Source organism: Lampetra fluviatilis, assembly GCF_964198595.1.
Source record: "Lampetra fluviatilis chromosome 45 unlocalized genomic scaffold, kcLamFluv1.1 SUPER_45_unloc_3, whole genome shotgun sequence".
NCBI lineage: Eukaryota > Metazoa > Chordata > Hyperoartia > Petromyzontiformes > Petromyzontidae > Lampetra > Lampetra fluviatilis.
This window is the reverse complement of record NW_027620427.1, coordinates 30,001-40,000: the sequence shown is the minus strand read 5'-3', so window position 1 is coordinate 40,000 and position 10,000 is coordinate 30,001. Positions and strand designations below refer to the sequence as shown.

General features: G+C 63.6%; 1 protein-coding gene across 1 annotated transcript in view; it reads right to left on the bottom strand.

Moving 5' to 3' along the window:
* LRMDA (leucine rich melanocyte differentiation associated) overlaps positions 1-2,395 on the bottom strand; it is a 34,343-nt gene extending 31,948 nt beyond the window's left edge. The window contains exon 1 of the mRNA XM_078884495.1: positions 2,344-2,395. The gene's annotated coding sequence lies outside the window, so the exon portion shown is untranslated. The remainder of the gene's footprint in view (positions 1-2,343) is intronic.
* Positions 2,396-10,000: the final 7,605 nt, after the last annotated feature.

Genomic DNA, 10,000 nt, shown 5'->3' with positions numbered 1-10,000 from the left:
CAGTGACACACACACAGTGACACACACAGTGACACACACAGTGACACACACAGTGACACACAGACACACACAGTGACACACACAGTGACACACACACACACACAGTGACACACACACACACAGTGACACACAGACACACACAGCGACACACACAGCGACACACACAGTGACACACACAGCGACACACACAGCGACACACACAGTGACACACACAGCGACACACACAGTGACACACACAGACACACACACAGTGACACACACAGTGACACACACAGTGACACACACAGCGACACACACAGTGACACACACAGACACACACACAGTGACACACACAGTGACACACACAGTGACACACACAGACACACACACAGTGACACACACAGTGACACACACAGTGACACACACAGTGACACACACAGCGACACACACAGTGACACACACAGACACACACACAGTGACACACACAGTGACACACACAGACACACACACAGTGACACACACAGACACACACACAGTGACACACACAGTGACACACACAGACACACACACAGTGACACACACAGTGACACACACAGACACACACACAGTGACACACACAGTGACACACACAGTGACACACACAGACACACACACAGACACACACAGTGACACACACACAGACACACACAGTGACACACACACAGTGACACACACAGTGACACACACAGACACACACACAGTGACACACACAGTGACACACACAGTGACACACACAGACACACACACAGACACACACAGTGACACACACACAGACACACACAGTGACACACACAGTGACACACACAGTGACACACACAGTGACACACACAGACACACACACACAGACACACACAGTGACACACACAGTGACACACACAGACACACACACAGACACACACAGTGACACACACACAGACACACACAGTGACACACACAGTGACACACAGACACACACAGTGACACACACAGTGACACACACACACACACAGTGACACACACACACACAGTGACACACAGACACACACAGCGACACACACAGCGACACACACAGTGACACACACAGCGACACACACAGCGACACACACAGTGACACACACAGCGACACACACAGTGACACACACAGACACACACACAGTGACACACACAGTGACACACACAGTGACACACACAGCGACACACACAGTGACACACACAGACACACACACAGTGACACACACAGTGACACACACAGTGACACACACAGTGACACACACAGTGACACACACAGTGACACACACAGTGACACACACAGCGACACACACAGTGACACACACAGACACACACACAGTGACACACACAGTGACACACACAGACACACACACAGTGACACACACAGACACACACACAGTGACACACACAGTGACACACACAGACACACACACAGTGACACACACAGTGACACACACAGACACACACACAGTGACACACACAGTGACACACACAGTGACACACACAGACACACACACAGACACACACAGTGACACACACACAGACACACACAGTGACACACACACAGTGACACACACACAGTGACACACACAGTGACACACACAGTGACACACACAGACACACACACAGACACACACAGTGACACACACACAGACACACACAGTGACACACACAGTGACACACACAGTGACACACACAGTGACACACACAGACACACACACACAGACACACACAGTGACACACACAGTGACACACACAGACACACACACAGACACACACAGTGACACACACACAGACACACACAGTGACACACACAGTGACACACACAGTGACACACACAGACACACACACACAGACACACACAGTGACACACACAGACACACACACAGTGACACACACAGTGACACACACAGTGACACACACAGTGACACACACAGTGACACACACAGTGACACACACAGACACACACACACAGACACACACAGTGACACACACAGTGACACACACAGACACACACACAGACACACACAGTGACACACACACAGACACACACAGTGACACACACAGTGACACACGCAGTGACACACACAGACACACACACACAGACACACACAGTGACACACACAGACACACACACAGACACACACACAGACACACACAGTGACACACACAGTGACACACACAGTGACACACACAGTGACACACACAGTGACACACACAGACACACACACACAGACACACACAGTGACACACACAGACACACACACAGACACACACAGTGACACACACACAGACACACACAGTGACACACACAGTGACACACGCAGTGTTCGCTACCTGCACCACCACCGCTCCCGACTCTCCCGTTTGCGCCACTTCCTCGCCCCCACGTGACCCACCCCCCGTAGCCCCCACCCTCCATCCCCCGTAGCCCCCACCCTCCATCCCCCGTAGCCCCCACCCTCCATCCCCCGTAGCCCCCACCCTCCATCCCCCGTAGCCCCCACCCTCCATCCCCCGTAGCCCCCACCCTCCATCCCCCGTAGCCCCCACCCTCCATCCCCCGTAGCCCCCACCCTCCATCCCCCTCAGCCCCCACCCTCCACCCCAAGGCCAACCAGCCTCGCCCCCACGTGACCATCCCCTCCCACCCCCTTAGCCCCCACCCACTCCCGCACGTGACCTCCCCCCGTAACCCCCTCCCCTCCAAGGCTCCATCCCCCCCATAGCCCCTCCCCCCGCATCATCCACGTGACCGCCAGCGCGTGACCGGGACCACGAGGCGGGCGGGGGGGTGAGGGATGGGGGGCGGGGTGGAGGGGGATGGGGGAGGGGTGGAGGGGGATGGGGGAGGGGTGGAGAGGGATGGGGGGCGGGGTGGAGGGGGATGAGGGGAGGGGGATGGGGGAGGGGTGTAGGGGGATGGGGGGAGGGGTGGAGGGGGATGGGGGGAGGGTGGAGGGGGATGGGGGAGGGGTGGAGGGGGATGGGGGAGGGGTGGAGAGGGATGGGGGGCGGGGTGGAGGGGGATGGGGGGCGGGGTGGAGGGGGATGAGGGGAGGGGTGGAGGGGGATGGGGGAGGGGTGGAGAGGGATGGGGGGCGGGGTGGAGGGGGATGGGGGGCGGGGTGGAGGGGGATGAGGGGAGGGGTGGAGGGGGATGGGGGAGGGGTGGAGAGGGATGGGGGGCGGGGTGGAGGGGATGAGGGGAGGGGTGGAGGGGGATGGGGGGCGGGGTGGAGGGGGATGAGGGGAGGGGTGGAGGGGGATGGGGGGAGGGGTGGAGGGGGATGGGGGAGGGGTGGAGGGGGATGGGGGGCGGGGTGGAGGGGGATGGGGAGGGGTGGAGAGGGATGGGGGGCGGGGTGGAGGGGGATGAGGGGAGGGGGATGGGGGAGGGGTGTAGGGGGATGAGGGGAGGGGGATGGGGGAGGGGTGGAGGGGGATGGGGGGAGGGGTGGAGGGGGATGGGGGAGGGGTGGAGGGGGATGAGGGGAGGGGGATGGGGGAGGGGTGGAGGGGGATGGGGGAGGGTGGAGGGGATGGGGAGGGGTGAGGGGATGGGGGAGGGGTGGAGGGGGATGGGGGAGGGGTGGAGAGGGATGGGGGGCGGGGTGGAGGGGATGAGGGGAGGGGATGGGGGAGGGTGTAGGGGGATGGGGGGAGGGGTGGAGGGGGATGGGGGGAGGGGTGGAGGGGGATGGGGGAGGGGTGGAGGGGATGGGGGAGGGGTGGAGAGGGATGGGGGGCGGGGTGGAGGGGGATGGGGGGCGGGGTGGAGGGGGATGGGGAGGGGTGGAGGGGGATGGGGGAGGGTGGAGAGGGATGGGGGGCGGGGTGGAGGGGATGGGGGGCGGGGTGGAGGGGGATGAGGGGAGGGGTGGAGGGGGATGGGGGAGGGGTGGAGAGGGATGGGGGCGGGGTGGAGGGGATGAGGGGAGGGGTGGAGGGGGATGGGGGGCGGGGTGGAGGGGGATGAGGGGAGGGGTGAGGGGATGGGGGAGGGTGGGGGATGGGGGAGGGGTGGAGGGGGATGGGGGGCGGGGTGGAGGGGGATGGGGGAGGGGTGGAGGGGGATGGGGGAGGGGTGGAGGGGATGGGGGGAGGGGTGGAGGGGGATGGGGGGAGGGGTGGGGGATGGGGAGGGTGGGAGGATGGGGGGCGGGGTGGAGGGGGATGAGGGGAGGGGTGGAGGGGGATGGGGGGAGGGGTGGAGGGGGATGGGGGGAGGGGTGGAGAGGGATGGGGGCGGGGTGGAGGGGATGAGGGGAGGGGTGGAGGGGGATGGGGGAGGGGTGGAGGGGGATGGGGGGCGGGGTGGAGGGGGATGAGGGGAGGGGTGGAGGGGGATGAGGGGAGGGGTGGAGGGGGATGGGGGAGGGGTGGAGAGGGATGGGGGGCGGGGTGGAGGGGGATGAGGGGAGGGGTGGAGGGGGATGGGGAGGGGTGGAGGGGAGGGGGGAGGGTGGAGGGGGATGGGGGGCGGGGTGGAGGGGGATGGGGGAGGGGTGGAGGGGGATGGGGGAGGGGTGGAGGGGGATGGGGGGGGAGGGGGTGGAGGGGGAGGGGATGGGGGAGGGGGGGAGGGGGATGGGGGCGGGTGGAGGGGATGGGGGAGGGGTGGAGGGGGAGGGGGGAGGGGTGGAGGGGGATGGGGGGAGGGGTGGAGGGGGATGGGGGAGGGGTGGAGGGGGATGGGGGGCGGGGTGGAGGGGGATGGGGGGAGGGGTGGAGGGGGATGGGGGGAGGGTGGAGGGGGAGGGGGAGGGGTGGAGGGGGATGGGGGAGGGGTGGAGGGGGATGGGGGGCGGGGTGGAGGGGATGAGGGGAGGGGTGGAGGGGGATGAGGGGAGGGTGGAGGGGGATGGGGGAGGGGTGGAGAGGGGATGGGGGGCGGGGTGGAGGGGGATGAGGGGAGGGGTGGAGGGGGATGGGGGGAGGGGTGGAGGGGGATGGGGGAGGGGTGGAGGGGGATGGGGGCGGGGTGGAGGGGGATGGGGGAGGGGTGGAGGGGGATGGGGGGAGGGGTGGAGGGGGATGGGGGGAGGGGTGGAGGGGGATGGGGGGAGGGGTGGAGGGGGATGGGGGGAGGGGTGGAGGGGGATGGGGGAGGGGTGGAGAGGGATGGGGGAGGGGTGGAGGGGATGGGGGAGGGGTGGAGGGGGATGGGGGGAGGGGTGGAGGGGGATGGGGAGGGTGGAGAGGGATGGGGGGCGGGGTGGAGGGGGATGGGGGAGGGGTGGAGGGGGATGGGGGGAGGGGTGGAGGGGGATGGGGGAGGGGTGGAGGGGGATGGGGGGAGGGGTGGAGGGGGATGGGGGGAGGGGTGGAGGGGGATGGGGGGAGGGTGGAGGGGGATGAGGGGAGGGGTGGAGGGGGATGGGGGGCGGGGTGGAGGGGGATGGGGGAGGGGTGGAGGGGGATGGGGGGAGGGGTGGAGGGGGATGGGGGGAGGGGTGGAGGGGGATGGGGGGCGGGGTGGAGGGGGATGGGGGGAGGGGTGGAGGGGATGGGGGAGGGGTGGAGGGGGATGGGGGAGGGGTGGGGGGGATGGGGGGGGGGATGGGGGAGGGGTGGAGAGGGATGGGGGGCGGGGTGGAGGGGGATGGGGGGAGGGGTGGAGGGGGATGGGGGGAGGGGTGGAGGGGGATGGGGGGAGGGGTGGAGGGGGATGGGGGGAGGGGTGGAGGGGGGTGGGGGGAGGGGTGGAGGGGGATGGGGGGAGGGGTGGAGGGGGATGAGGGGAGGGGTGGAGGGGGATGGGGGAAGGGGTGGAGGGGGATGGGGGAAGGGGTGGAGGGGGATGGGGGGAGGGGTGGAGGGGGATGGGGGGAGGGGTGGAGGGGGGTGGGGGGAGGGGTGGAGGGGGATGGGGGGAGGGGTGGAGGGGGATGGGGGGAGGGGTGGAGGGGGATGGGGGAAGGGGTGGAGGGGGAGGGGTGGAGGGGTGGAGGGGGGTGGGGGGAGGGGTGGAGGGGGATGGGGGGAGGGGTGGAGGGGGATGAGGGGAGGGGTGGAGGGGGATGGGGGGAGGGGCGGAGGGGGATGGGGGGAGGGGTGGAGGGGGGTGGGGGGAGGGGTGGAGGGGGATGGGGGGAGGGGTGGAGGGGGATGAGGGGAGGGGTGGAGGGGGATGGGGGGAGGGGTGGAGGGGGGTGGGGGGAGGGGCGGAGGGGGATGGGGGGTGGGGTGGAGGGGGATGAGGGGAGGGGTGGAGGGGGATGGGGGGAGGGGTGGAGGGGGATGGGGGGAGGGGTGGAGAGGGATGAGGGGAGGGGTGGAGGGGGATGGGGGGAGGGGTGGAGGGGGATGGGGGGAGGGGTGGAGGGGGATGAGGGGAGGGGTGGAGGGGGATGGGGGGAGGGGTGGAGGGGGATGAGGGGAGGGGTGGAGGGGGATGGGGGGAGGGGTGGAGGGGGATGGGGGGAGGGGTGGAGGGGGATGAGGGGAGGGGTGGAGGGGGATGGGGGGAGGGGTGGAGGGGGGTGGGGGGAGGGGTGGAGAGGGATGAGGGGAGGGGTGGAGGGGGATGGGGGGAGGGGTGGAGGGGGGTGGGGGGAGGGGTGGAGAGGGATGAGGGGAGGGGTGGAGGGGGATGGGGGGAGGGGTGGAGAGGGATGAGGGGAGGGGTGGAGGGGGATGGGGGGAGGGGTGGAGGGGGGTGGGGGGAGGGGTGGAGGGGGGTGGGGGGAGGGGTGGAGAGGGATGAGGGGAGGGGTGGAGGGGGATGAGGGGAGGGGTGGAGGGGGATGGGGGGAGGGGTGGAGAGGGATGAGGGGAGGGGTGGAGGGGGATGGGGGGAGGGGTGGAGAGGGATGAGGGGAGGGGTGGAGGGGGATGGGGGGAGGGGTGGAGGGGGGTGGGGGGAGGGGTGGAGAGGGATGAGGGGAGGGGTGGAGGGGGATGGGGGGAGGGGTGGAGAGGGATGAGGGGAGGGGTGGAGGGGGATGAGGGGCGGGGTGGAGGGGGATGAGGGGCGGGGCTGGTGGTGTTGATGCTACTCCAGACAGCACTTGGCCCCAGCAGCCTGTTAGAGGCTACCAGGGGCAGCTTTGTCTCTCTCATCATCATCATCATCACCACGTGACACTGGGAGATGTTGACTACCTCGCCTGGTCTACATTTTAAATAATGTGGGAGGAGTCTAGAGAGAGTGGGAGGAGTCTAGAGAGAGTGGGAGGAGTCTAGAGAGAGAGTGGGAGGAGTCTAGAGAGAGAGTGGGAGGAGTCTAGAGAGAGTGGGAGGAGTCTAGAGAGAGAGTGGGAGGAGTCTAGAGAGAGAGTGGGAGGAGTCTAGAGAGAGAGTGGGAGGAGTCTAGAGAGAATGGGAGGAGTCTAGAGAGAGTGGGAGGAGTCTAGAGAGAGTGGGAGGAGTCTAGAGAGAGTGGGAGGAGTCTAGAGAGAGAGTGGGAGGAGTCTAGAGAGAGAGTGGGAGGAGTCTAGAGAGAGTGGGAGGAGTCTAGAGAGAGAGTGGGAGGAGTCTAGAGAGAGAGTGGGAGGAGTCTAGAGAGAGAGTGGGAGGAGTCTAGAGAGAATGGGAGGAGTCTAGAGAGAGTGGGAGGAGTCTAGAGAGAGTGGGAGGAGTCTAGAGAGAGTGGGAGGAGTCTAGAGAGAGAGTGGGAGGAGTCTAGAGAGAGAGTGGGAGGAGTCTAGAGAGAGAGTGGGAGGAGTCTAGAGAGAGTGGGAGGAGTCTAGTGAGAGAGTGGGAGGAGTCTAGAGAGAGAGTGGAAGGAGTCTAGAGAGAGAGTGGGAGGAGTCTAGTGAGAGTGGGAGGAGTCTAGTGAGAGAGTGGGAGGAGTCTAGAGAGAGAGTGGGAGGAGTCTAGAGAGAGAGTGGGAGGAGTCTAGTGAGAGTGGGAGGAGTCTAGTGAGAGAGTGGGAGGAGTCTAGAGAGAGTGGGAGGAGTCTAGTGAGAGAGTGGGAGGAGTCTAGAGAGAGAGTGGGAGGAGTCTAGAGAGAGAGTGGGAGGAGTCTAGTGAGAGTGGGAGGAGTCTAGTGAGAGAGTGGGAGGAGTCTAGAGAGAGTGGGAGGAGTCTAGAGAGAGTGGGAGGAGTCTAGAGAGAGAGTGGGAGGAGTCTAGAGAGAGAGTGGGAGGAGTCTAGAGAGAGAGTGGGAGGAGTCTAGAGAGAGTGGGAGGAGTCTAGAGGGAGAGTGGGAGGAGTCTAGTGAGAGAGTGGGAGGAGTCTAGAGGGAGAGTGGGAGGAGTCTAGTGAGAGTGGGAGGAGTCTAGTGAGAGTGGGAGGAGTCTAGAGAGAGAGTGGGAGGAGTCTAGTGAGAGTGGGAGGAGTCTAGTGAGAGTGGGAGGAGTCTAGAGAGAGAGTGGGAGGAGTCTAGTGAGAGAGTGGGAGGAGTCTAGAGAGAGAGTGGGAGGAGTCTAGAGAGAGAGTGGGAGGAGTCTAGAGAGAGAGTGGGAGGAGTCTAGAGAGAGTGGGAGGAGTCTAGAGAGAGAGTGGGAGGAGTCTAGAGAGAGAGTGGGAGGAGTCTAGAGAGAGAGTGGGAGGAGTCTAGAGAGAGAGTGGGAGGAGTCTAGAGAGAGAGTGGGAGGAGTCTAGAGAGAGAGTGGGAGGAGTCTAGAGAGAGTGGGAGGAGTCTAGAGAGAGAGTGGGAGGAGTCTAGAGAGAGAGTGGGAGGAGTCTAGAGAGAGAGTGGGAGGAGTCTAGAGAGAGTGGGAGGAGTCTAGAGAGAGAGTGGGAGGAGTCTAGAGAGAGAGTGGGAGGAGTCTAGAGAGAGTGGGAGGAGTCTAGTGAGAGAGTGGGAGGAGTCTAGAGAGAGAGTGGGAGGAGTCTAGAGAGAGAGTGGGAGGAGTCTAGTGAGAGAGTGGGAGGAGTCTAGAGAGAGAGAGTGGGAGGAGTCTAGTGAGAGTGGGAGGAGTCTAGTGAGAGAGTGGGAGGAGTCTAGAGAGAGAGTGGGAGGAGTCTAGAGAGAGAGTGGGAGGAGTCTAGTGAGAGTGGGAGGAGTCTAGTGAGAGAGTGGGAGGAGTCTAGAGAGAGTGGGAGGAGTCTAGTGAGAGAGTGGGAGGAGTCTAGAGAGAGAGTGGGAGGAGTCTAGAGAGAGAGTGGGAGGAGTCTAGTGAGAGTGGGAGGAGTCTAGTGAGAGAGTGGGAGGAGTCTAGAGAGAGTGGGAGGAGTCTAGAGAGAGTGGGAGGAGTCTAGAGAGAGAGTGGGAGGAGTCTAGAGAGAGAGTGGGAGGAGTCTAGAGAGAGAGTGGGAGGAGTCTAGAGAGAGTGGGAGGAGTCTAGAGGGAGAGTGGGAGGAGTCTAGTGAGAGAGTGGGAGGAGTCTAGAGGGAGAGTGGGAGGAGTCTAGTGAGAGTGGGAGGAGTCTAGTGAGAGTGGGAGGAGTCTAGAGAGAGAGTGGGAGGAGTCTAGTGAGAGTGGGAGGAGTCTAGTGAGAGTGGGAGGAGTCTAGAGAGAGAGTGGGAGGAGTCTAGTGAGAGAGTGGGAGGAGTCTAGAGAGAGTGGGAGGAGTCTAGTGAGAGAGTGGGAGGAGTCTAGAGAGAGAGTGGGCGGAGTCTAGTGAGAGAGTGGGAGGAGTCTAGAGAGAGTGGGAGGAGTCTAGAGAGAGAGTGGGAGGAGTCTAGAGAGAGAGTGGGAGGAGTCTAGTGAGAGTGGGAGGAGTCTAGAGAGAGAGTGGGAGGAGTCTAGAGAGTGGGAGGAGTCTAGAGAGTGGGAGGAGTCTAGAGAGAGAGTGGGAGGAGTCTAGTGAGAGAGTGGGAGGAGTCTAGAGAGAGTGGGAGGAGTCTAGAGAGAGAGTGGGAGGAGTCTAGAGAGAGTGGGAGGAGTCTAGTGAGAGAGTGGGAGGAGTCTAGAGAGAGAGTGGGAGGAGTCTAGAGAGAGAGTGGGAGGAGTCTAGAGAGAGAGTGGGAGGAGTCTAGAGAGTGGGAGGAGTCTAGAGAGTGGGAGGAGTCTAGAGAGAGAGTGGGAGGAGTCTAGTGAGAGTGGGAGGAGTCTAGAGAGAGAGTGGGAGGAGTTTAGTGAGAGAGTGGGAGGAGTCTAGAG